The following is a 26,936-nucleotide window of genomic DNA, read 5'->3' as shown; positions in this document are numbered from 1 at the left end:
CACGACGCTGCTGTATTTTATGGTGAAGACATTTCTGTGCAGCTTCCCTCCTGTTTAGACACACAGGGATCTCAGGAAAAGCCGACGTGAACTCGACATCGGAAATATAAAATCAGTGGGGGAGTGGGGCTGAATCACAGGAGAGTTAGTTTCTGCAAGTACCAAGGACAATTGAAAGCACCTGCTTTTGAACTTGTCAGCGGGTACAAATTGGTTTTTGAAGACAGAAATGAGACAAATTTCTGCAGCTGTGAAAACCACCTCTATGCAGCAGTACAGAGACAGAGGCACCCGGCATGCTTGGTTCTGCTCCGAACCCCGCTCCTCGCTGAGACTTCTCCCGGCTTCACGAGGCCCCTCTTCCCTGCCGTCTCCCCCAACCCGGTGTTGCTCTCTGTCTGCCGACTCACGTTCCTTGAACTGTCTTTGGAGAACACTTCTGGGCTGGAGGAGGGGCGTCTCTTCCCAACTATTCAAGAACCAGTTCTGTGACCTTGGACAGGTCACTGGAACCTCTTGGGCTCCAACCAATGGAAATGAGATGGTTGGCCAGAGAGTCCCCAAGAGGCCAAACCTCTGAATCCCAGAGCAGGCCGTGTGGCCACGAGCTCCCAAGCAGCAGGAACTGTTAGGCCGGCCTCCACAGTCCAGAGCCGAGCTCAGTGGAACTGTCACTTGGCCAGCACCTGTGCTTCCCCTGGACCTGGTCGGGAATGCAGAGTTCAGGCCTTGGCCCTGCTTATTTTGAACTGGACCGGCTGGGTACCATTTCTCGGGCCTTCAACCTGTCATCTGAGAGCTGCCAGCAGATGGCAGCAAAGGCCAAGCTCTGGCCAGGTGGGTGCCCACCCCACCACGGGCTCTGAGGCCTCCTGGCTGGGCTGGACTTAGTACCTGGAGGAAGATTCCCAGCTCTGCTCGAGGAGCCCCGCGGGGTGAAAACACTCCCCTGGCTAACGTGGCATCGACAGAGACTGTGAACCAACTCTTGGCTTCCACTTTAGAGGAGAGATGGAGCAGGGTTGGGGGGTGCGGGGACCCACGGACAGGCTTCCAAGGAACCAGCGAGCTGAGGGCAGCATGAGTGCAGCAATGAGCTGAGTGAGCCACATGCAGCTGGCCGGGCAGGGGGCACCGGGGTCAGGATGGGGAAACCTCTGTGGTGGGGGGCTGTGCTCCCCACATTTCCACCGTGACTAGGCATCAGCTACCCTGCCCAGCACCCTCCACCCAGGCCCGGGCCTGCCACGTGTTCTCTGGGGCCTTTGGTTTCGTGGGACCTAGGAGGACAGCAGCTTTTTCTGTGTGGGTCACGGTGATCTTCCCAGACACAGAATCAGTGCCTAGGAGTTGCCGAGTGCCCCCTTGGCACAGGTAGAAAAGGTGGCATCTGTGACCTTTGTGCAGCTCACTCAGGTGAAACGAAGTCAGCTCGGAATGCTGCCCAGCCCTGGCCCCGGCGACCTCCTCCCAGTAGCTACCAGGGCTGCAGCTACTGCAAGAATCCAAAGGGCACCCGTCCCCCAGAGCCTGAGGACCCGCAAGACGAGGCCGGTAAGTGGGGTTGGTGGGCGGCTGTAGGCAGAGCCGGGAAGGACCCCGCATGCTCGTCAGCTGGGGTTTGGCTGCCACCACACAGCACCGTGGCTGGAGCTCAGCAGTGGGTCTGTGTCTCCCAGGCATGGAGGCTGCCGCCCGAGGCCTTGGTGTGGGCAGGGCTGCTCCTGCCTGGGGCCTCTCCCCTCCGCTTGCAAATGCCATCTTCTCCCTGTGCCCACCCGACTGTCTCTCCATGCACGTCTGTGTCCTCATCTCCTCTTCTTGTAAAGACACCAGTCCTGCTGGATCAGGGCCCCCACCCACATGACCTCATTATACCATAATGTGGCTCTGCAGAAAGCCACATTCTGAGGTCCTGGGAGTTCGGCCTGCAACTTATGAATCTGGAGGACACAATTCATTCAGCCATGACCATTGCTGAGGCTTTGCTCCGGGCACAGACAGCAGAGGGTGCGATGCCGCGCGCCAGCGCCACACCGTGGTGGTCGGGGGTAACACCGGGACTCCAGGACGGGTGCTGCTGGGAACTGGAGAATGCTGGGGAGACGGGGCTGGGCTTCCCAGGCCTGGCTGGCTGCACTGGCTGCCCCCCCACCAGGAGGCCTGACTTAGCAGGTCTTAGGGGTGTCCAAGAGCCTACTTTTAACCAGCCCCCAGGTACCTTAAGGCCAGAAGGAGGATTTGGAAGATCCCACTCTGTGCGAATTTCATCTAATCCTTGCCATAGGCACCTGACACCCCCCACAACCTTAGCCCAGGACACCTGACCCCCCCACAACCTCAGCCCAGGACACCTGACACCCCCACAACCTCAGCCCAGGACACCTGACACCCACACAACCCAGCCCAGGACACCTGACACCCCCACGACCTCAGCCCAGGATACCTGACACCCACACAACCTCAGCCCAGGATACCTGACACCCACACAACCTCAGCCCGGGACACCTGACACCCCCACGACCTCAGCCCGGGACACCTGACACCCCCATGAACTCAGCCCGGGACACCTGACACCCCCACGAACTCAGCCCGGGACACCTGACATCCCCACGACCTCATCCCAGGACACCTGACACCCCCACGACCTCAGCCCAGGACGCCTGACACCCACACAGCCTCAGACCAGGACACCTGATACCCCCGCAACCTCAGCCCGGGATACCTGACACCCACACAACTCAGCCCAGCACACCTGCAGCCCAGGACACCTGACATTCACATGGCCGAGCCCAGGATACCTGATGCCCATGACCTAGCCCATCACACCTGACACCCACACAGCCTCAGCCCAGGACACCTGCACCAGCACACCTGACACTCACAGAGCCTAGCCTGGGACACCTGACAACCAGAAACCTCTCTGAAGAACAGCCTCAGCCCAGGACACCTGCACCAGCACACCTGACACTCACAGAGCCTAGCCTGGGACACCTGACAACCAGAAACCTCTCTGAAGAACAGCCTCAGCCCAGGACACCTGCACCAGCACACCTGACACTCACAGAGCCTAGCCTGGGTCACCTGACAACCAGAAACCTCTCTGAAGAACAGCCTCAGCCCAGGACACCTGATACCCACATAACTTCAGCCTAGGACACCTGCAGCCTAGGACACCTGATACCTTACAACCTCAGCCCAGGACACCTGACACCCTACAGCCTCAGCCCAGGATGCCTGCAGCCCAGGATACCTGACACCCACACAACCTCAGCCCAGGACACCTGACACCACACGACCTCAGCCCAGCACACCTGTAGCCCAGGACACCTGACACTACACAACCTCAGAGCAGGGTGATGCTCGGAGCACTAACAGCTACGGGGCACAAGTCACCTGCTGGTGCTGCCCACGTTGGGCTGGAACAGCCCCCTCCAAGCTCCCCCGTGCCAGGTGTTTGGCTCCCCTGGTGCAGGATTATGAGGTGTTACTGGTGGGCGGGGACCCCCAAGAGAGGGGATCATGCAGGACTGCTACACACTCGTGTGGGAGGTCTCCGTATTTCAGCACTGTTACCAGCAATCAGGGCTCCACAGCCATTCTGCTGCCTCTCAGCCATTCTTATATCATACTTCTTAGGTTCTCAGTGCAATAAACACAAGCGACAGAAGTGTCCCCAGCGATCCCCCATAGTGCGCGACTGGGGTTACAGGTGGATCCTGAGTCTCCTCATCCCCAAAATGCCATTTTACCAGGCCCCCCCGCAACAGCAGACTGCAGCTTCCCTTCTCCTCTCCTCCATCCTTAGCCTTCCTAGGCCACCCCTTCCTAGCACCAATCCACAAAACTACGTGTGGCGCAGGTCCCTGTGTCTTGGCTCAATAGGTGACTCCATAGCCAAAGCGTTGTATCTTTAAAGGTGCCATCATTTCCTACCCGTGTGTGCCAGTAAGTCAGGCTGGGAGGCTGGGATCAGGGCCTGGGAGCAGATGGGCCGAGTAGGGGGCAGGTGGGGGAAGGCAGGGCAGGCCCAGCAAGAGCAGGGGACGCTTACATAAGAGGAAAGCTGTCCTGGGCACCCAGGAGGGTCCTGGCTCAGGGCCCTGCATGTCACCGACAGAGAGAGATGGCCGGTGGGTGGGAAGTGTCACCAGAGTCCCTGCTCTGTCCACAGGCCCAAGTAGAGGGAGACCCAGCACCACCTGCTGTAACTCATGGTGGCTAAGGGCGTGATGTTGGAGCCTGTGCCTGGGATAGACCCGGCCATGCTACTGAAACCTCTGTGCTCTGCCTTCCTCCGCTGTGGAGGTGGCGTCTGAGGATCAAGTGGGTGTGTGTATGTATAGGACTTAGCTCAGCATCTGGCAAACATTCATCTTAACTGTGCACTGCTTTCCATCATTACTGTTCATTATTATCACTCCTCTCCTCGGCTAAGCTGGAGCAGGGACAGAATGCGCACATCACAAGACAAGCACACTTGCTCTGGCCTCTGCGTCTGATGGCGAATTGGTGTTTCTGAGATTCGACCTCTGGATAGTGCTCTGTGCACTAACCAGTCTCCACGAGTCTAATAACCAATCTTCAGATGACTAGTAACCAGTCTCAGATGACTAGTAACTGACTGTAACTAATTGCCAGATGGCTAGTAACCAATCTTCAGATGATCGGTAACCAGATGATGACTAGTAACCTCCAGATGAGTACCAGCCAGGCTCCAGGTGACTAACCAGTCTCTAGATGGTGAGTAACCAGTCTCCAGGTGGCTAGTAGCTAGTCTCCCCAGATGACTATTCATTAGTCTTCAGATGACTAGTTACTAGCCAGTCTCCAGATGGCTAGTAACCAATTTTCAGATGACTAACAACCAGTCTCCAGAAGACTAATAACCAGTGTCCAGATGGCTAGTAACCAGTTTCCCGATGACTAGTAACCAATCTCCAGATGACTAGTAACTAGTCATCAGATATGTATATATATAAAACTAGTAACTGGTCTCCAGATGGCTCCCCAGAGACCACACCTTCAGTGTCATGCCTGGGAAGTTCCCCCAACACTGAGCTGCCTGTCCCTGTGTCATCAGTAGCACCACGGTGGTGATACATGTCACTTCAGACACTCAGTGATCAGAAGCCTCGAAGCATCCACCTTGGTGTCTGGGAATGCACAGTCCAGCCCACACCAGAGAGGCGTGTGCAGAGCAACACTGGTCAGCCCCCAGCCCTTCTCGTGCAACCCCGGCTGACACGAGGGGCCGGCTCACATCTTCCAGCCCAGGAGACAGGGATGGCATGCAGAGGTCATGGCACCCCATGGGGCCATCTCGGTCACCTCGAGCCAGGGAAGGGACAGAGAGTTGTGGAACAGCCTCCAGGAGCCCCAGCTGTGCCCCGCCCACAGGATCCTGAGCACAGCAAAATGGTTCTTGTTTTAGGGAATGAAGTTGTGGAGTATGTGTTCCCTATCTAGCAATAAATATCCCAAAAATATCCTGGTGTTCAGGCCACTGTGCCTGATGACTGGAAAAGGATCTCATTGATTTCCGCCCTGCCCTCTGCAGGCCTGCCCCACAGGTGGGAAGGGGAGGGAGCTGTTGTTTCTCAGCCTCCTCCCCACAGGCTGGCCCTCACCAGGCCTGGTCTCCAGGGGACAGTGCCCAGCCCATGGCACAGCTCTCCACTTCCCCACGTCGGGCTGGGGTACCTCCCCTGAGTGTCCATCTTGGTCCCCGCAATCACACCTCGCCATGGCATGGGCCTGGGACCCTCTGGTTCCTCTTTGGAGTGCTGTGCAGGGACCAGTGGTGCACTGGCAATTGCTGGGGTCCCACCAGACCAACGGGGTCCATTTTAGGATGCCCCCCAGGAGTACAGACACACATTCAGATTTGAGCTGCATGGCTCTAGAAACTCCCAGAAACTCACTCCAGCTAAGAGTGTGTTCTGGAAACTTTGCACCTTGACAGCCACTGCCAGCTTCTGGGTACCTTGCTGGTGTTTGCTGACGGATCGAGGAGCCTCTGAAATCCCCCACAAGGGCTTCTGCTGAGAATGACTGCGGTAATAGCTGACATTCCTGTAGCACTTGCTACAGTCTAGAGTATCGGGATCATTCCACTATTATTATTATCTCCATTGAGATAAGGAAACCGAGTCACCCAGAAATTAGCCATATCATCCAAGGCCACAAGCAGGAAGTGGCCATCGGAATTCACACCCAGAAGGTCCGATCCTGGAGAACGATCACCTTGTGTCTTGTGAAAATAGGTCATCCAAAATCTAAGCTGTTGGAGCTGGATTGTACCCTAAAAGAATGTAAATTGTAGGGCCTGAGTCTCTGTGACAGGCAGCTGTGACCTAGAAAGCTGTAAGCTTTTGCTTCTCTGATGACAGAGAAGCCTTTTGCCTTCACCTGAATTCTTTTCTAAAATGTTGTCAATGGTGTAAGGCTGGGGTCCCCAACCTCTGACCCGTAGACCCATACTGGTCATCCCGAAATCATCCCCCACCCCATCCATGGAAAAATTGTCTTCCGCAGAACCCACCCCTGCTGTCAAAAAACATTGCAGACCACTGGCCTAAGGGCATGAGGTAAGTAAGACCTCTTTCCTCTCCACGGTTGGCTTTTATTACAGACGAACCCCCCGCTTCCCTTTCTCACGCTGACTTCATGGCTGTCACATGCCTTAAGATGAAATGCTAAGTACACTCTTAAATGGGAAAGGAAATGAAAACCAGCTATAAGGAAAAGAAAACAAGCGTCACAGGAAAAAAAAACAAAAACAAAAAACCTACAACTCATTCATTTGCTGTAATTTGAAAACCAGCCTTGGGTAGAAATCTTGGGATGCCAAACTCATGAAGCCAAAGGGAAAAGCCACGCTGGGAACTGGGTCACACAAGCCTGCCTCCACTTTCTGCTTCCTAAATAAGATGGCTACAAGTTGCAAAACTACACAGCCTTCTCATATTCTGCCGACAAGGAATTCCTAGTGAGCCCCAAGGTATTTACCCTAAGCAAGTCTGTGAGAATGCACCATGGCAATGCGAATGGGTAGCTTATCTTCACAGATGCCATCACCCCTCTGCCCACCTGGCATGAATACATGTCTGACTGTCCCCTTGCCCCCTTTGTTATCTGATGCAAAAGTGCAGATTTCTTGCTTGATCTGTCCATGTTACTTTCTGTAAAAATGCTGATTTACTGAACGAGCAAAGGCAAGAATGACTATCTTCTCCCTACCTCCTCTTACCTGAGAATTATGTGCTTCTCGAGGTAGTGCCCTTTCCCCCCTGAGAATTGTGTGCTTCTCGAGGTAGTACCCTTTCCCCTTTAAATTTGGAGGCCTCAAAATCATCTTTGGAGAAAGGCATAGACCTGTCTCCCAGGCCCACATCCTTAAATTTGGCAAATAAACCTCCTAAAGTGATTGAGGCTCGTCTCGTAATTTTTCCCGATTGACACCCTCAAGGACTCTAACTGGGGCTGTTAATGGTCAACCTGAAATAATCAAAAGGCTTGGGATCCAGTTAAAAGAGTTTATTCAGGGCAGGGAGCGGTGGATCAAGCCTGTAATCCCAGCATTTTGGGAGGCCGAGGCGGGTGGATCACGAGGTCAAGAGATCGAGACCATCCAGGGGTCAACATGGTGAAATCCCGTCTCTACTAAAAATACAAAAAAATTATCTGGGCACGGTGGTGCGCGCCTGTAATCCCAGCTACTCAGGAGGCTGAGGCAGGAGAATTGCCTGAACCCAGGAGGCGGAGGTTGCGGTGAGCGGAGATCGCGCCATTGCACTCCAGCCTAGGTAACAAGAGTGAAACTCCGTCTCAAAAAAAAAAAAAAAAGAGTTTATTCAGGTATAAGCTGAGGGTAGCTATCTGGGACACATGAACACTGAGCAACGGTCACCAGTGCTCCTGGAGTCGGGAATGGTGAGGATTGTTTACGTAGGTAAAATGCAGGTGAATTACATTTTCCATAGAAAGGCTGACGCACAGCAGATTTAGTTGGACACTATTAATTACACTCTCCAGCATTGCTTAACATTTCATTGTAAAGAGGTAACAATCACAAGGGTCTCTGGCTCCAGCATCATTTACTCGAGGTGTGAATGAAGAATGAGAAAAGCCAAAATCACCTGGTGAACATCATGCAGGTCTCAGAGGCAAAAACTCCATATCTGAGGGATTTAAAAGCCCTTAGACTCCCCTATTATCTAAAGGTGCCTGGTTCTAGTCACTTTTCAACTTAAAACCTAACTAGGGCCGGGCGCGGTGGCTCATGCCTGTAATCCCAGCACTTTGGGAGGCCGAGGCAGGTGGATCACGAGGTCAAGAGATCGAGACCATCCTGGTCAACATGGTGAAACCCCATCTCTACTACAGAAAAAAAAATTAGCTGGGCATGGTGGCACGTGCCTGTAATCCCAGCTACTCGGGAGGCTGAAGCAGGAGAATTGCCTGAACCCAGGAGGTGGAGGTTGCAGTGAGCCGAGGTCGTGCCATTGCACTCCAGCCTGGGTAACAAGAGCGAAACTCCATCTAAAAAAAAAAAAAACAAAACTAGATGTTGGAAACAGATGCTCATTGCCGCAAAGAAAAGTCAGCACTGAGACAAAGGATCTCTCGGCAAGGCAATTTTACTCTCTGCAGAAAGGGGGCACCTGTTAGTCATCTTGCTTAACAAGAGTACAATGAACGAAGGAAAAGCAGACCTATTTATCCCTTACACATTTGGGGTCGTCCTTACTGCTGTGCCTGATCTCTTTGTGTTGGAGACAGACCTCACAATCTAAACTAAAACCTGATTGGCTAACAACTTAAAACTTTTCTAAACAGGTAAGAGTAATGGAGAACAGAAGAAAAAAAGGAAGTCCAAATAAGGGACAGGAAGTTGCTTGCAAAAGGACTTAAAAAGTAATAACATAAATATCTTGGTTAAAGTACAAAGACATAGAATGTGCTATGTGCCTGTGAGCATATCCAGCACAAATACCTTGGTTAAAGCACAAGGACATAGAATGTACTTACTCCTTTATATCTAATAGCTACATAGGATAGGGCTTAGCAAAGAGTCACTACTAAAAATCAAGAAGGCTTTGAAGAAAGTCTTTAAAAGAGACTATTATTTCTAACATTTATTATTATTGTTTAACAAGAAAGGAGACTTTGAAGAGGAACTTTTCTACTTCCTACACTGGAATTTCTATACATCTCTGGAATGCATGCATGCCAAAACTTATTGTGCAACACTTGCTGACATTGAGGCACCAAAATGTCTACAAATGTAATAATTTATCATGCAAATCACCCTTCAGCACCTGCATTGAAGTCCATAAATACCCCTAAGGAAAAATCCACCACAGTGTGCTCAGTTCTCTCCAGCTGAGGCACCCACTGCACTCTCTGGCAGCATTCTTTCTAACAAAACTTTCCTTTGGCTGGGTGTGGTGCCTCACACCTGTAATCCTAGCACTTTGGGAGGCTGAGGGTGACCTTATCACAAGGTCAGGAGATAGAGACCAGCCTGGCCAACATGGTGAAACCCCATCTCTACTAAAAATACAAAAACTAGCCACATGTGTTGGTGCGTGCCTGCAAGGCTGAGGCAGGAGAACCACTTGAACCCAGGAGGTGGAGGTTGCAGTGAGCAGAAATTGCACCATTGCACTCCAGCATGGGTGACATAGCAAGAAATTTTCCTTTTTCAAACATATACTGTTGTTGGTAAATTCTTACCAACCCACGAGTTGACCAGTTCCCAGTGCAAGGCATTTCTCCTTGTGTCAAAGAATAGGAGCCTGGCTAATGTGTCACATCTCAACACAGCAAGGCCAGATAGCTACAGTCATGCTACCAAGAAGAAACACAGCTGTTATCTGACTTGGTTTCTGGACCTTAAGTTTGCCCCCTTGGCAAATACATTTAGAAAGTCCTGAAACTTGTTTTATGTGATGTGTCCCACATGGAACAAGCATTCAAGGACTCCATCAAGGAACAATGGGGGATAAAGAAAGACATAGACACAGACGTGGAGAAAGCTGGACAAGGCAGTCCAGGAGGTGAGGACGGCAGTCTCTCCAGCCCCGACCTGTCCCAATGTACTTTTTTAATCTGTGGTTATTATTCTCATACTTCAGTTAATATACTTCAGCTAAAAACTATCTTGCAGCGAGGTCAGCGAAGGCTGCTTCTCTCTCTAGGTCTGTCTGTTCTTCTCCAAGACATACACATCCTCCTGTTATGGTTTCACTTCCCTGAAGTTCAACCAAAGTTCACAGCAGCCTTGCTGCTGATCCCCCCAGAGGTGCTGTGTTACTCCAGCTCCCTACAATTTTACTTTCACATTTCTCCCTTTCCTCCAAAATTGTTCAGAGAAAGCATTTGTCTTAGTCCATTTGCATTACTATAAAGGAATACCTGAGGCTGGGTAATTAATAAAGAGAAGAGGTTTATTTGGCTCACGGTTCTGCAGGCTGTACAGTAAGCATGGTGCCAGCATCTGCTTCTTATGAGGGCCTCAGGAAATTTCTCCTTGTGGCAGATGGGGAAGCTGAGCTGGCACATTGTGTGGCAAGAGAGGAGGCAAGAGAGGGAGGAGAAGGTGCCAGGCTCTTTTGGAAAAAACAGTTCTGTTGGGAACTCTTGTGGGAAGCAATAGAGCAAGAACTCACTCATTACCTAGAGGACACAAAGCCATTCCTGAGGAATCCACCCTCATGACTCAATCACCTTCCAGTAGTCCCAACCTCCAACACTGGGAAATCAAATCCCGATTTGAGATTTAGAGGGGACAAACATCCAAACCATATTGGCATTGCAGAGAAAATGTGCTCAGGCCCTGTATCTTATCAAACCCCACATTGCTAGGGAGGCTCAGAAGTCACTTCCCCAGGAGGGAGGACTGGAAGGGACCAAGGTAAAATTTCAAAGGAACAAAGAAAGAGTAGTCCCAGAGCCTGAGTCAGGCTGCACAGTTGCCTCTTCAATCACAGCAATTCTCTGAACAATCATGCTTCTAGTTTTCTCAGCCGCAGATTGACTCGGTTGCAGACAAACACCATAGCAGTGCTGTGTACAAGGGCAAGATGAAACACACCATGATGCTGATTCCTAGGGTGAGCAGCCACTTTTGCCAGCAAGTTCCCCAACAGCCAAAATGCCTACTTAGCCAGTCCCAGAGGGAGGGTTTTTGATCTGGAATTCTGGTTATTCGGGTTATTGTTGGAAATAAAAGCTCGAAGTCTCAAAGAAAATGAGCACACAAACAAAGGACTTCTCAGCAAGGCAAATCTACTTCTGCAGAAGGGTGCTGCTCACAGATCTGGTCGCTACAAGAGCACACTGAACAAAGAAGGGAAGAAGTTTTTATTTCTAATGTGGTTTGTCCCTGCTACTGTGTCCTGACTCCATTGGCTGGAGCTGGACCGCAAATGTAAGCTGAACTCAATTGGCCAACTTAAAGAGTGCAGGGATATGCACAATGAGGAGGGAAGGGCAGTTTGGGTGAGAAGACCCATTGTGGCAGGAGGGGTAGCTTAGAGTGAATGACAGATGTGGCTCTGTAGATTAAGACTGGCAGGAAAGTTTATTTATTTTTTTTTTGAGATGGAGTTTCACTTTTGTTTCCCAGGCTGGAGTGCAATGGCATGATCTCGGCTCACTGCAACCTCTGCCTCCTGGGTTCAGGCAATTCTCCTGCCTCAGCCTCCTGAGTAGCTGGGATTACAGGCATGCACCACCAAGCCCAGCTAATTTTTTGTATTTTTAATAGAGACGGGGTTTCACCATTTTGACCAGGATGGTCTCGATCTCTTGACCTCGTGATCCACCTGCCTTGGCCTCCCAAAGTACTGGGATTATAGGCGTGAGCCACCACGCCCAGCCGGAAAGTTGTTTACCGAAACCGGGCAGGGAGGCACAAGGGATAAGTGTCTGACCTTGGAAGTGGGGAACAAAGAACAAGGGAACCAACCAAACCCTTTGAAGAGGATTTTTTTTGTGTGTTTGACAGTTATCATATGAGTCATGAGTCTGTGAGGTTATCTGATTCATCTGAGGGTAGGCACAATGTTCAGTTTTTATGACAGCACACACTTCTCCTCGGGCTATGCTGAGTGTGTCTCGGTCACACAGCTCTGTAATACAGCCTTTCTCATGACAGCCACGTCATGACTTAATAACGAAATACCCATGCCACTCTCACTCAGGGTCTTCTGTGCACAACTGGGTAGGGCCTCTACGTGCCAAATGACAACTTTGATACCCAGCTGTGGTAGGATGGCAGAAGCCAAATTATCACACCAATGGAACATGGAACACAGCCACCAAAATTGAAAATGAGGACAATTTACCAGTTTTGACAGGGTATGAACTACACAGCCTTGTGCCCAAGCATAACCCAGGCAACATCGTCCTTACCATCCTGGGGGGAACAATGGCCATATGTTAGTGCCACGTAGCCAAGATGTTCCATCTGGGGCTAACCAATAAATACCAGTCCTTGCGTCTAACTGGTGGCAGGGCAATCCAGCTTTTGTAAGACAAGGGTGAAGGCACCCTGCATTTTTGGTATCCACCCATATTTCTAGCACAGTTGGGCCATTATCTTTGGTGCGATTTTTTTTTTTTTGCTCCCAACACAAAAGGGGATGCTGCCTAAAGTGGTCATAATAGGAGATGAGGCCAAGTGCAGTGGCTCACACCTGTAATCCCAGCACTTCGGGAGGCCAAGACGGCTGGATCATCTGAGGTCAGGTGTTTGAGACCAGCCTTACCAACATGATGAATCCCCATCTCTACTGAAAATACAAAAATCATAGCTGGGCATGGTGGCACGTGCCTATAGTCCCAGCTAATCACAAGGCTGAGGCAAGAGAATTGCCTGAGTCTAGGAGGTAGAGGTTGCAGTGAGCCAAGATCATGCCACCGCACTCATCTTGGAGACAGAGGGAGACTCCACCTGAAAAAGAAAAAAGGAAGTAAGCTAAGTGAACCCACCCCAAATTTGTGTTATGCCACCCTGAAATCCTGTTGTCTATTAGGTATCATTATCATTCTCCCTTTCAGTTGGGGTGGGGCCTGACTAAAAGCCAATACACTTCTCCCAAGAAGCTCTTCTCATGTTCCTCATTCTGTAAAGTGTCATCAGTAGGTCCATTGAGTACCTAGTGAGACAGTGTATCCTTAGACTAGTGTGAAGGATGCCAGGTTGATTTCATGTGCTGATAGTTTTGATAAGTTTTCCATCCAGTCTTGCTCTTGGAAGAGAGAAGCCCACCATGGTAGGCCAGAACCACTGGAAAGAGGTCACATATCCAGCAAGCATCATTTTGTGATCTACCAGCACAGTCTGGGACCCACTGCAGAAAGAGGCTGATAGTCATGCCATCACTTAAGGACTAAGGACACAAGAAGGAAGTTCAGTGGAAGTTTATAAAAGAAGATCTTCTCCATAGATCAATGACTTAGTATTAAATGTCTGTCCAGCATTTTGGGTTTCAGCTGTCTATGTTAAATACTATCTTGTTCTCTGCCTGGCATAGACTATTTTTGAGCCAGAGATTACCTTCTGGGGAAAGTGTCCAACCTGGAGTTTCAGCCTTTGATATGGCTTGAATTTGCGTCCCCACCCAAATCTCATGTCAAAGTGTAATCCCCAACTCTGGGGGAGGGACCTGGTGGGAGGTGACTAGATCATGGCAGTGGACTTCATCGTTGCTGCTCTTGTGATAGTGAGTTCTCACAAGATCCGGTTATTTAAAAGTGCATAGCACCTCCTCCTGTGTTCTCTTCCTCCTACTGGCCATGTAAGACATACCTGCTTCCCTTTTGCCTTACACCATGATTGAAAGTTTCCTGAGACCTCCCCAGCCATACTTCCTGTACAGCCTCCAGAACCAAGAGACAATTAAATCTCTTTTCCTTATAAATTATCCAGTCTCAAGTTGTTCTTCATAGCCATGCGAGAACAAATAGTCTTCTTTAGATGAGAAGTGTGAATCCACACCTTTAGCAAGCTATGTTCAATAAGGCCCATACCACTTTGGCTGAAGAGAGTTATTTAAGAAATGTTTCCAATAGAGAAAATCTCATGGGTCAAGTCCATGGTCCTTGAAATGTTCTTCTCCCACAAGCTCAGTATGAAAAGCTTCTTCTGCCAATTCGTAATTTTTAGTTAATTGCTTCCTAAAGCCATTGCAATAGCTAAATATGTCTCCTTCACTATTAAATGCTGGAGATACACCTGTTGTGACTTTGAATGGTGATAACTGGTGTTTGCCAAAAGGGATTGACCTCGGATTAAGCAGAAACAGTGGAAAAGCTTTTGGCCAAGGAATTGAATAACCTCCATACATTTTGCCAGTTGAGCTTTGATTATTCTGTTGGTGTGGCCCAATAACCCCCATAACTGGGGTGTTCAATACAATGAGAATGCTGGAGAATGGGCCAAATTTAACCTACTGGCTGGATTATTTGTCTGGTGAGCCACGTGCCTCTGCCACTGTGAAGCTCCAGAGGAACTCCCCAGGATGCAATAATGTTTTTCAGAGAGAATGTTGCTCACCCTAATGTAATTGCTCTTCTGCTTAGAAACCCCTGCACCCAGTGAGAAAGCAGGAAAATCATTACCAAAACATATTTGTATATTTGTGAGGGCAGCAACTGGATGGAATGAAATTGACATACTTTGACAGGGGCCTTCCTGGAGTATTTTGGGGGCAAATCTAACAACTGTACACTCTGTGTGCTACAGTCAGAGAAGGTTTCCAAAGTATTGTTTCCCTCAAGTAATTACTCTGTCAGGCTCTGAGGAGTTACGCCATGTGCACAGGTTAAAAATGATATCAACAATTCAGCAGGAATAGAGGCACGTTGTGTGGTGCATGTCATACCTTGTCTTTGGGAAGTGTGTTCCCCCTTTGCTTTCCAACTTTCATGTTCTGATTTTGGAGACCAGGTTGAGCTATATTTTATATAAATGCAGGTGTTTCTTTTAAAATCACTGTAGATTATCTTTCCTGTTTAGAGTAGCTCTTTTCACTACCATATTAGCTAGCTGATTTCCCTTACTTTCTGAAGTGTCTGATTTGGAATGGCCTGGAATTTTAAGTATGGCCAGTGAGTTTGGTAATAATACGGCTTCCAACAATTGTGAAACAAGGTGTCCATTTTTTTATGGATTGACCAGGAGAGGTGAAAATTCTGTTTCCATAGCATTCCAAAATCATGAGCTACTCTGAAAGCATATGTACTAAATATTAGGAATGAATATTACCAACAGGTTTTCCTTTCCAATTGGCAAACCCTGATCAGTGCATTTCTGCTTGTTGAGGCGAGGAGGCTTCTGGAAGGCAAGCCTTGCTATTTCTTCAGTTGAAGATACTATTGTATGACCTGCTCGGTAAGTCCCCTATCCGTCCTTTAAATAAGAGCTGCCTGTAACTCAAACAACACCAGCATTTATCAGTGGAGTCTCTTGCAGGTCAGTCCTAGGAGAGAGAAGCCAATCCGTTAGGACTACGCCCTAGTGCAGTGTTTCATCTGAAAATGAAGGCAGAAGAGTGTCGGGATTTAGGTGATAGGAGAAGCTGAAGGAAGTAAAACTCATGTGAGGCTCACCTTCAGCAGAATGATGCTGAGTGTGGTGCAAGTGTAGCAATGCTTCCACAGAATGAGGGATAAAAAACAGGAAGGGGAGTTCCCACCACAGTTCCTCTTGCTACTGGGCCTAATGCCTTCAGGTCTGTTTTGGCCTTCATATTTCTGAGGCAGATCATCTAAAGCATTTCCATCATTTTCATGTACAAACAATGAAAATCTGAGGTCATAATTTACATGCCCCAAAAAAGGAGCATTGGCAAGTTCATCCTCAGTCATTTCTAATGTTGGTTGATTTTCTTTTTTCTTTTTTTTTTTTTTTTGAGACGGAGTTTCGCTCTTGTTACCCAGGCTGGAGTGCAATGGCGCGATCTCGGCTCACCGCAACCTCTGCCTCCTGGGTTCAGGCAATTCTCCTGCCTCAGCCTCCTGAGTAGCTGGAATTACAGGCATGCACCACCATGCTCAGCTAATTTTTTGTATTTTTGATAGAGACGGGGTTTCACCATGTTGACCAGGATGGTCTCGATCTCTTGACCTCGTGATCCACCCGCCTCAGCCTCCCAAAGTGCTGGGATTACAGGCGTGAGCCACCGGGTTGATTTTCTTCTATCCAGTCTCTAGAGGGTTAGAAGGTCTCGTTTAAGAGGATATATAAAACTGGCCGGTGAGACTGACCAAGCCATGTGTAACAGTGTAAGGATTGGGCTTTTAAACAAAAATTTGGAATCCAGTTTCTACGATATCCTGCCAGTCCCAAAAGCCACTCAACCGTCTCTTTGTTCTTGGTGGTAAAAAGCTGAGATCCTTTCTAGTCTGTCTGAATTAATAAAAAGTCCTTCTTTGGATATTAGGTGGCCTAAGTATTTCACTTGTTTTTGACAAAATTGAAATTTATCTTTAGAGACTTTATGTTTCCTTGAGGGTATCTTTTGTCACAAATGTAGCCCATCATTCACAGCAGCCTGTTTGCTCTCTGAGAGGGAAGTCATCTATTTACTGGATTAATGCATGCATTTCAGGAAACTAACATCTGAGAGGCCTACTTTTAGTATTTTTGAAAAGTCAGTCAGGCTTTCAGTATGTCCTTGGGGGCATATGTGACCCAGTGTATTGTCTGTCTTCCCAAGTGAAGGCAAAGAGAAGTTGTCTATTTTTGTCTACAAGAACGCACTACATGAGTCTATGACTGTAAGGAATTCCACATTAGATGGAAGGGCTGTGAGTGACACAGGCTGACAGTACAGAGTGCCGTGGGATTACCATGTTGTTTATTGCTCTCAAGTCTTGTACAAACCTCCATTCTCTACTGTTTGGTTTTCTTACCAGGAGGATCGGGCTATTACAATGGCTTGTATAAGGAATGATTAATCCTCTTTCTGTGTAATCTGACATTACAAGCTTCAGGGCTTCAGTTCTCAGGGGGTGTTGTATGATACTTGGAAGATGTTTCCATGGGTATATGTGAATCTTCATTGGAGTGGCTGAGATAATAGTTCCTATATCAATGGAGGACCTTGACTGCAATGGATCAGGCACTGTCTTCAGTACATTTTGTAAATTCCTCCTTAAGCAATAATTCACTGTCCTTCGTGACAATATAGACTGCAGTTAGATTAGATTTTGAAAATTTATTGAACTATCTGTTGTGTCTGGTGATTGAGTTTTATCATCTAATTTAAAATATAGCTCCTTCCTTTGGGAGAAAGAAATGTGGGTATCATATAACTGCAGAAAGTCTCTTCCTATTGAATGGGTGGGGGGGGGCAATGGAACAAAGAGGAGGGCACGAACTCCTTGTGAGGAACACAGTTGGAAGGTTACGAGCTGAGATTTAGGTGCAGGCGGATTGTGATGCCCGCCATTTGAATTGTGTGTTACTGAGAGGAATGGGAACTCGCAACAAGACAGGATTAATTCCAGATCACGTGGCTGCAGTGAGTTCTCCGTTTATAACCGTTTCTGTTTCTCCCAGAGTGTTGGTAAGGAGGAAATGAAAGGCCTCTCTAAGCTTCTTGGAGCGCCCATGTTTTCTTTTCTGCCTCCACTGGTTAACATTCTTTCCTTTTTTATTTTTGGCAATCTTTTTAAAGTAATCAGGCTTTTTGCAGTAACTGCAAAATGGAAGGTTGGGGCCATGAGGGGGTTGTGCGGTATTCCGAAGGCCAAAACGGTGTGAATAGCTATTTTGATGGTAAATTCGTGATTGGTTTAGGCTCGCTACTGTTTGGCTTCCCTCTCTCTTCTTCAGTTAAGGTGTGGACAGCCGGCCAGTGAGACTGACCAAACTGTGCGTAGCAGAAGTGGTCCACCTGGGGCGTTGTCTTTTCACTGTGTGCTAATTCATCTAAGTCATTTCTTAAACTGGAGTTGAGTATCTTTTTGATGATTAGCACAACTTTCTTCAGATAAGCCTAAATATTCCTTTAAAATGTTTTTCACAGCCTCAAAGTATATTACTGAGTCACCTGCATCTGGTTGGCATTGTATTTTGTTCCGGTTGACTACTGGAAACACCGCAGGGACAGCTCGATGCCAAGCCTTGCGGGCCTGCAGGCCTGTCTACCGTGGTCTTCTGAACAGGCCCGTGCAGTGTTGTGATGCCCACCATCCAAACTGTTTGTTCACTGTCCTCTCATGAAGATTCCTAACAGATTTTTCCAGTGGGCCTTGTCTAGCCCACTGGAAAAAAGCTTTACCTTTGCTATTAACATGTGAATGTGTTGCTAGAAGTCAGAACAACTAGGGTCTTAAGTCTGAATATTTAATTCAAATTTCCTAGCAAAACCAATAGGCCCCTGGTGAGGATCTGGGTGTTCTTCTAACTATGGCTTTAAGTTGGACTGTGATTGATAAACAAAGCAGGTTCCCCTCTGCCAGATGCTGGATGAAATGGAGCCAACCCAGTGGGAGCAGGAGGAGGGGCCGGGGAAGGAGGAGGTCAGTCAGAGCTGGGTAGTTCTGATAAGGGGAGAGACGGGGAGCAGTGAGAGAAGACATTTCAGTGAGTTTAAAATTCAGTAATGGTTTTAGAGAGCTTTTCATTTTCTTCCCGTAAGGGAAGAACTCAGTCAGAGCCTCTTTTGGATGCTTCTGGGTCCACTGGAAGTAACTCTCCCAATTATTTTGATGCTATAGCTGGCTTTTTAAAATTGTGCACACAAATAACTAATCTAGGCATTTCAAAGACACTCCCCTTTGATCATTGTAATTTAGGGTCTTCTTAGGTCACATAAGACCATTTCTCCGAGGAAGGATCCAAGATGGCTGATCGATAACAGCTCGGGATTACAGCTCTCAGTCAAAGCGCAGAGAACTAGAGGACGCCACACTTTCAGACAAATTCTGGTCGCTCACGGAGCAGAAGATCCCCAGTGGAGGAACCACAAGGGTCGCCAGCGCGACTCTTGTGGCCGGCGCAGCGGTGCGGCAGCTCTCGGAGCAGAGTAAACAGGGCTGGCTCCCCTTCTGACTGAGGTTTGGAGGACCCACAGGGGTCCCCAGCACGACTCCTGAGACCGGCGCAACGGCTGTGACGGCACCTCAGCGTGGCAGCTCTCGGAGCAGAGTAAACAGGGCCGGCTCCCCTTCTGACCCAGGTTTGGAGCCCCGGGAAGGCAGAGTCGCCCATTACAGACACAAGAAGGAAGCCAGACAGGAGAATCCTGGGCAGAAAAGCACCATCAGTCTTAACACTGCCGTTCTGGCCCTGGGAACTAACAACTTGGACGTCCAATCAAGAGACCTAATCTGAAAGTTGGTAATTTCAAAGATGACAGGAGGATAAATTTAAAATCATGGGAAGAAACCAGCATAAAAAGGCTGAGAATACTCAAAATAAGAATGCCTCTCCCTCTAAAGATGATCACAGTTCCACATCAACAATGGAACAAGACTTGATGGAGAACAAGCGCATCCCAATAACAGAATCACGCTTCAGGGAATGGATAATAAGAAACTTCTGTGAGTTAAAAGAACATGTTGTAGCCCAATGTAAAGAAACTAGGAACTTTGAAAAAAGGTTTGACGAAATCCTATTGAGAATAGACAACTTAGAGAGAAATGTAAGTGAATTAATGGAACTGAAGAATACAATACAGGAACTCCGAGAAGTATGCACAGGTTTAAACACTATAACAGAGGTCAAAGTCCAACTTAATGAAAGAAAACAAGAAGACAAGATTAGAGATAAAAGGATAAAAAGGAATGAGCAAAGTCTCCAAGAAATGTGGGACTATGTGAAAAGACCAAATTTACGTTTGATAGGTGTACCTGAATGCGATGGAGAGAATGAATCCAAGCTGGAAAATACCCTTCAGGATATTATTCAGGAAAATTTTCCTGAACTAGCAAAGCAGGTCAATATTCAACCCCAGGTAATACAGAGAACACCACAAAGATATTCCTTAAGAAGAGCAACCCCAAGGCACATAATCGTTAGATTCACCAGGGTTGAAACGAAGGAGAAAATACTAAGGGCAGCCAGAGAGAAAGGTCAGGTTAATTACAAAGGCAAGCCTATCAGACTTACAGCAGATCTCTCAGCAGAAACTCTACAAGCCAGAAGAGAGTGGGGGCCAATATTTAACATCCTCAAAGAACAGAACCTTCAGCCCAGAATTTCATATCCAGCCAAACTAAGCTTCACAACTGAAGGAAAAATAAAATCTTTATGAACAAGCAAGTACTCAGAGATTTTATTACCACCAGGCCTGCTTTACAAGAGCTTCTGAAAGAGGCATTACACACAGAAAGAAACAACCAGTATTAGCCTTACTAAAAATATACCAAAAAGTAAAGAGCACCAACATAAAGAAGAATTTCCATCAACGAATGGATCAAACAGCCAGTTAACATCAAATGGCAGTAACCCTAAATTTAAATCGACTAAATCCCCCAATCAAAAGACACAGCCAAAACTCAACGGCATGTTACAGCCAGACCTGTTCACATGCAAGGATACACAAAGACTCAAAACAAAGAAATGGAGAAAGATTTACCAACCAAATGGAGAGCAAAATAAATAAATAAATAAATAAAAAGCAGGAGTTGCAATTCTCATAGCAGATAAAATAGATTTTAAAGCAACAAAGATATAGTGGTAAAAGGATCAATACAGCAACAAGAGCTAACTATCCTAACACCCAGATACGAGACTTAGATTCAATGAGACAGAAAATTAATAAGGATATCAAGGACTCGAACTCAGATACGAACAAGTAAACTTAATAAATATTTATAGAGCTCTCCACTTCAAATACATAAAATATACATTCTTGTCAATACCACATACACCTACTCATAGGTTTAAATGAAACATTGATTGGCCATTATTAATATCCATTTTTTTTTCAGAATAAAGCAATATTTCCATTCACCCTCTCTCTCTCTCTTCCTCTTTCTTTCTCTCCTTTACTCATTTTTTTTTCTTCCTTCTCTCAAAAAAAGGAATCAACTTGTAAACCTCTAGATCCAGGTCGGCAATGTCTCTCTCATTGCTTGAATTCCTTCCTTCCCTTCCCTCCCTCCCTCCCTCACCCCCTTCCTCCCTTCCTTCTTTCATCCCTTCCTTCCTCCCTCCCTTCCTCCTTCCCTCCCTTCCTGCCTTCCTCCCTTCCTCCTTCCCTCCCCCCACTAAAAAAAAGACCATTTCTCCAAATATTGGCAGGAGGTGGCGCCATAAGCCCTGTACATAAATCCCGCTGGAGTTTCCAAAGGCGCCTCCTTGCTTAATGAGGATGTGGTTATAGATGGATGATTGCTCCTAATTTGGATTCTCTTTTAAAATGCCCAAAGGCTAAAAGGGAAAGATGTGTGGAGTCCAGTGTGAAGCTCAGCAGGGATTATTCCTGGAGGTGCCAGTCAAGTAGCTTCTTCCCTCGTCCCTGGGGGGTTCAAGAACCTGAGTGACCAGTGTGTCCCGGGGATTAGGAAACTCTCCCTGTGAGTTCTTCTCCAGGGTTTGCTATATGTCCTCCATTGCCTAAGGTGCCTTTCAACTGGGAGAAAGTGCTCTTTGTTTTCAGCTTATCACGTCCCCATTCCAAGCCTTTTACAAATTTTGGTCACTCAGGAAGAAACAAATCTCAGTGTTAACAAAGGTCCAAAGCCTGGCTAGGATCTTAAAGCCACACGTTTAGCTTAAGCCACAAACATTCACTTTATCCTTTTAAGAAGAGAACTGCTTTCTCTTTAACCAAGTCAAATGAGAGAAAAGTTTGCAAACCTGAGCAACTAAGATGAGTGAAAACTTAACCTAACAGAAAAGTGGAACCACAAACCTGTCAATAGCAGAATCCTTAGAGAAATAACAGATGAAAGTCCTGCCTTAAAGCCCTGAATGACAGCTTCAGCGTCAGCCCGCTGAGCATGAAATTCATTTACTTAAATAAAATCTGAATTTCAGCCCAAACCCAGGAGATCCAAAACCTGAGAGTAGTCTTACCAAAGACGCCCGTTATCTTCGGATGCAAGCAGTGTGTGCGAAAACCACGGCCCCAGCTGCGGATGAAGTGGCAGGAGTCCGCCGAAGCCTACTTCAAATTCCTGGGGCTTCCAGGGGAGGTGAGAACATAAGTGGTGGGAGAGCCTGGGCAGGGAACGCTGGTGAGTAAAGGCTGTGCTGTTGTACAGATAAAATGTCTCTGAGTTCATAAACATCTCATGCCACCCGCACAAGAACAGGTGATAGTCGTCTGGGCTGTTGTCAGCCTCCAGGGTCCTCTCCTGTGATCTGTGTTAATCTTCCCAGATTGGTAAATTCCTTCCTGGGGAGGGGATTCATGACAGCTGAGTTCCTTTTGGAGAATGCGTCTTCAGGCAGATAACGGGAGCTCAGAGGAAACATTTGCCTCCATCCGCTGATCCCCAAGTGCCCTCAGCTCACAGGGATCAGCACTCCAAAGTGTCATGGGGGTAGCATTTCCTGAACTCATTCAAAGCAACAACAACAGACAGGGCAAGTAGCTCAGGCCTATAATCCCAGCACTTTAGGAGGCGGAGGTGTGAGGATTGCTTGAGCCCAGGTGTTCAAGACCAGCTTGGACAACATAGGGAAGCGCTGTCTCTGTAAAAAATTAAAAGAGGCCAGGCGCGGTGGCTCAAACCTGTAATCCCAGCACTTTGGGAGGCCGAGGCGGGTGGATCACAAGGTCAAGAGCTCGAGATCCCGTCTCTACTAAAAATACAAATAATTAGCTGGGCATGGTGGCGCGTGCCTGTAATCCCAGCTACTCAGGAGGCTGAGGCAGGAGAATTGCCTGAACCCAGGAGGCAGAGGTTGCGGTGAGCTGAGATCGCGCCATTGCACTCCAGCCTGGGTCACAAGAGCGAAACTCTGTCTCAAAAAAAAAAAAAAAAAAAAAAAAATTAAAAGAAAACCTAGCCAGGCATGGCAGCACACACCTGTGTCCCAGCTACTCGGGAGGCTGAGGGGGAGGAGTGCTTGAGCCAGGGAGGTTGAGGCTGCAGGGAGCTGCCATTGACCACTGCACTCCAGCCTGGGCAACAGAGTGAGACGGCCTCAAAACAACAAAAAGTGAGTCAGTAACAATAACTTGTACAAAATGGATGTTTGGGATCTGTATGCCACACTCCTGAATGTGTGTCTTTAAACAGGTGTCACAGTCCTAAACCTTGTTCTTACCCTCTTCCTCCTAGGTGCCTGTGTCATTCCAGGTGGGGTTACCTCCTGGTTTCCTAACTCAGCGGGTTGAGACGGACAGCAGAGAAGGACACTGCACACCTCTGCAGGGCCCCCTCTCTGGCCCACCAGCTGTCCCTTCTCCAGAATGAAGACCTCACTGTGTCATCCAGGCAGGAATAATAGACAGAAACCCCAGAAGCCCCAGAGCTCTGAGGCCTAAACCACAAGCCCCACCAAGTCCCACAGGGCGCAGCTGGGCAGAACGGCCCGAACCAGTTTGGTTTTGTGAACCAGGTACGCATTCTTTCTCCTTCCTCCCAGGTAGCACTAAAATACATTCCCAGACTCCCAGTTACATACAGGGAGAGGGAGAGGGGAAGGTATTCCTGATTGGAAAACGAACAAACAAAAGCTACCTTTACTATTCTCAACGTATAAACTAAGGTAATCAGATTAAATAATTCTGAAATTATTCAAAATTTTGCTGTTAGTCTTTTTATTATTTTAGAGAAGGGGGTCTTACTCTGTTGCCCAGGCTGGACTCAAACTTCTGGGCTCAAGCGAACCTCCTGCCTCAGCCTCCTGAGGAGCTGGACCACCATGCCTGACTGAAATTGGTTATTGAGCATCTTGATATGAAAAAAAATCTTTGAATCTTAATGTTAAGTTTTCGTTTCCTCTTGGCAACCAAAGCATCCCTATTTTAATTTTTATTTGTTGATTGTTGGTTGGAGAGTACCATCCTCCTCACCCGCTATGCCTCAAGCCCTCTTCCCAGCCTGAAGAAGACCATCTTCATCTTAGCAATGTCAGTAACAAGGCATGCCACTCAAAGAACTACAGAGATAAGGGTTTGGGTTTACGCTGGGGAAAGCTCGTGACTCTAGCTGCAGGAATACAGGACTGAGCCTCCCCGGTTCTGGAAAGCAAAGGGAGGATGCCCCGCTCCGATTTCCTCAGCATCCTTGCCCTGCAGGCCTGACTCGCCCTCCTCTGCACATGAGACACCTGCTGTCATGTGTACTGATGTGTGGCAGCTTCAGCCCTCCGTTCTATGTGACCTCGCAGCGTTGCGCCCTACAACAGCTAACCCAGACGGTTTCCATGTTCCACTTCAAAATCGCTGGGAGGAAAAAAAATTGGCATTCGAGATTGAGAACGAAGGTCTGAAGAGTGGGAGCTAGGCCTGGCTAGAGCAGTGGTGGACAGACTTTTCCTGTAAGAGCTGGGTAGGAGGTGTTTTAGGCTTGGCAGGGCGTGAAGTCCACTCTGCATTGTCGCGGTGTCAAGCTGCCATAGTCAATACGTAAATGAGTGAATGTGGCTGGATCCCATTCGCAATTTTATTCCCAAAAATAGTGGATGGCCAGATTTTTGGCCCATGGTCTAGAATTTTCCATTGCCTGAGATACTAGAAACAGAAGGGTTTTGTTGCTGTTTTTACTAACTCTTTATTGGAGTAAGGCAAACAGGCAGAAAAGTGCACACATCATAGCATTTCATGAACTATCACAGAGTGACTGCACCCACGTAACCACCAACCAAGTGACAGAACGTTGCTAGCATCACAGAACCTGGGTTTGTGCCCTTATTGGTCACTAATCTCACCCTCCTCCCCCAAAGTAATTCAACTCTAATTTTGACTGTCACTAATCTCTCCTGTTTTGGGCTGTATAATAATGAAGTCACATTATATGTATTTATATTTTGTCTAACTTCTTTGTACAGTATTCTCCCAATGGGATTCATCTGAACTGTGGTTTGTAGCGATGGCTCATTTCTTTTCATTGTTATTATAGTATTTGATTGTATTACTATAATACTATTTATTTCATGCTACTGTGGATGCACATTGAACATTGTTTGTAGTTTGGAGCTACTGCATGTCTTTGGATGAATCTGTGTGCACATTTTCGTTGGAAGTAGAACTGCTGGTCCAACATAGATGATAGATAGATTTATTATTGAATATACGTAACACCATTTTCTATATTGTTCATTATAATTTCCAAATGACGTTTTTTTCTGCTTGGTGAGGAATCACTTTCATACCTTCCATTGATTTTTTAGACATAGTTCTTTTATTTATTTGAAAATATTTTTGATACCGGGTTTAATGTCTGTCTAGTAAGTCCAGCATGTGGGCTTACTATGGGACAATTTCTTTTGTCAACTTTTTTACATTTCTGGGCCATACTTGCCTGTTCTTTTGTGTGTTTCTTAATTATTTGGGTGACAACTAGACACTTTAAATAATAAATCAACTCTGGAAATTAGAGTTGCTGCTGTTTTTGTGATTGTTGTGGTGGGTGGCTTATTTGTTTAGTGATGTTTCTGGATTGCTTTGGTAAAGTCTGTGTGCAGCCACTGAAGTATTCACTTGGTTAGCTTAGCGGTCCACTCATGATTGGACAGAGAATTCTCCAAATGTCTTCAACCAATAAGCCTCCCCTTGCTTATGGGCTGGTTATTAGGGTATGTCTTCAATACCCCTACAATTCACAACTCCACCTTAGCCTTCACTCCTGCTAGGGCAGAGCCTCCAGAGCCACTGGAGTGAGCACTTAGGGCCTTCCTGGTCTCTCTTGGGCATGCATGCAGTCCTGCACACGGGAGGCCTTCTAACCCTCCAGGAATAAGTTGAAGCTTTTCAAAGCCCCTAAGAACATCTCTCTCTCTAGACTTGCCTTATAAGGTTTTTGTCCAATTTCTTATCTGCCCTAAGTGGCACCACCACCTCAGGCATAATAACAAGGAGCCAAATGTTATTTGCATAAATAACAAGGAGCCAACAGGCTGTTGAACAGTTAGTGCTGATTGATCTTCACCAACACTCTGGGGATCTCCCTTGCTGGGAGATCTGAACCAGGTCAAATAAAGTGAGCCCTTTGAATGGAGAGGAGCCGCCAGCCCAGGACAAAGAGTGATGATTCTCTAAGAATGAGGTTTCTGGCACTCCAAAGCTGTCCTGTCCCTCTAGTTTCCATTAGGCTATTGGTTTTCACCACTACCACAGCTCCAAGGCTGCTGCTTTTCAAGGCCACTGCAGGGCAGATGGTGGTGGAAGGGGTAGGAGTGGAGAAGAGGCAAAATTAAAATTCCACAAAGCTTGCTGTTTACTGTGTTTCAGCCACTTTCTTGAATAAACATTCTGAACTGTTGCAATCCTATTGTTAATTTCCAGAGTTCTGAAAAAAGTGGATTTTGACAGCTTATGCTGTGTCCCTTTTCTTATGGAGGCATACATTCTTGGAGGGTCCTCCTCCATCACTCCACATATTCTTCTGTAGCCATTATGGGTGGTGGTTTTTTATTTTTTACTATTATAAATTTTAAATCTTTTCTAGGCCAAAAACTTTTTGGGGTATAATAAAAGAACAGGAAAAAAAAAAAGCATACACACACACACACACACACACACAGAGGTACATTGGCCTATTATTTAATTCTACATGTGGATGTTCGGGTTTGTATTAGTTTGTTCTACTGCTGTTATAAAGAACTGCCAGAGACTGGGTATTATATATATTATATATATATAAATGTTTAATTAACTGACAGTTCTACAGGGCTGGGAGGCCTCAGGAAACTTACAATTATGGTGGAAGGTGAAGCAAATATGTTTTTCTTCACATGGTGGCAGGAAGGAGAAGTGCTGAGCAATGGGAAGAAAACCCCTATGATCTCA

The 26,936-nt window shown here is 47.3% G+C and overlaps 1 long non-coding RNA gene across 1 annotated transcript; it reads left to right on the top strand.

Annotated features, from left to right (window-relative positions):
• The first annotated feature begins 12 nt into the window (after window positions 1-12).
• On the top strand, window positions 13-25,526 carry LOC128928439 (uncharacterized). Its single transcript, XR_008473425.2, has 3 exons — window positions 13-1,554; window positions 22,010-22,167; window positions 23,263-25,526. It is a non-coding gene; the product is annotated as an uncharacterized LOC128928439 (long non-coding RNA).
• Window positions 25,527-26,936: the final 1,410 nt, after the last annotated feature.

Source organism: Callithrix jacchus, chromosome 11 (assembly GCF_049354715.1).
Source record: "Callithrix jacchus isolate 240 chromosome 11, calJac240_pri, whole genome shotgun sequence".
In the NCBI taxonomy this organism is placed as follows: Eukaryota; Metazoa; Chordata; class Mammalia; order Primates; family Cebidae; genus Callithrix; species Callithrix jacchus.
Note: the sequence above shows the minus strand (reverse complement) of the source record. Positions and strands in the feature narration are given on the sequence as shown.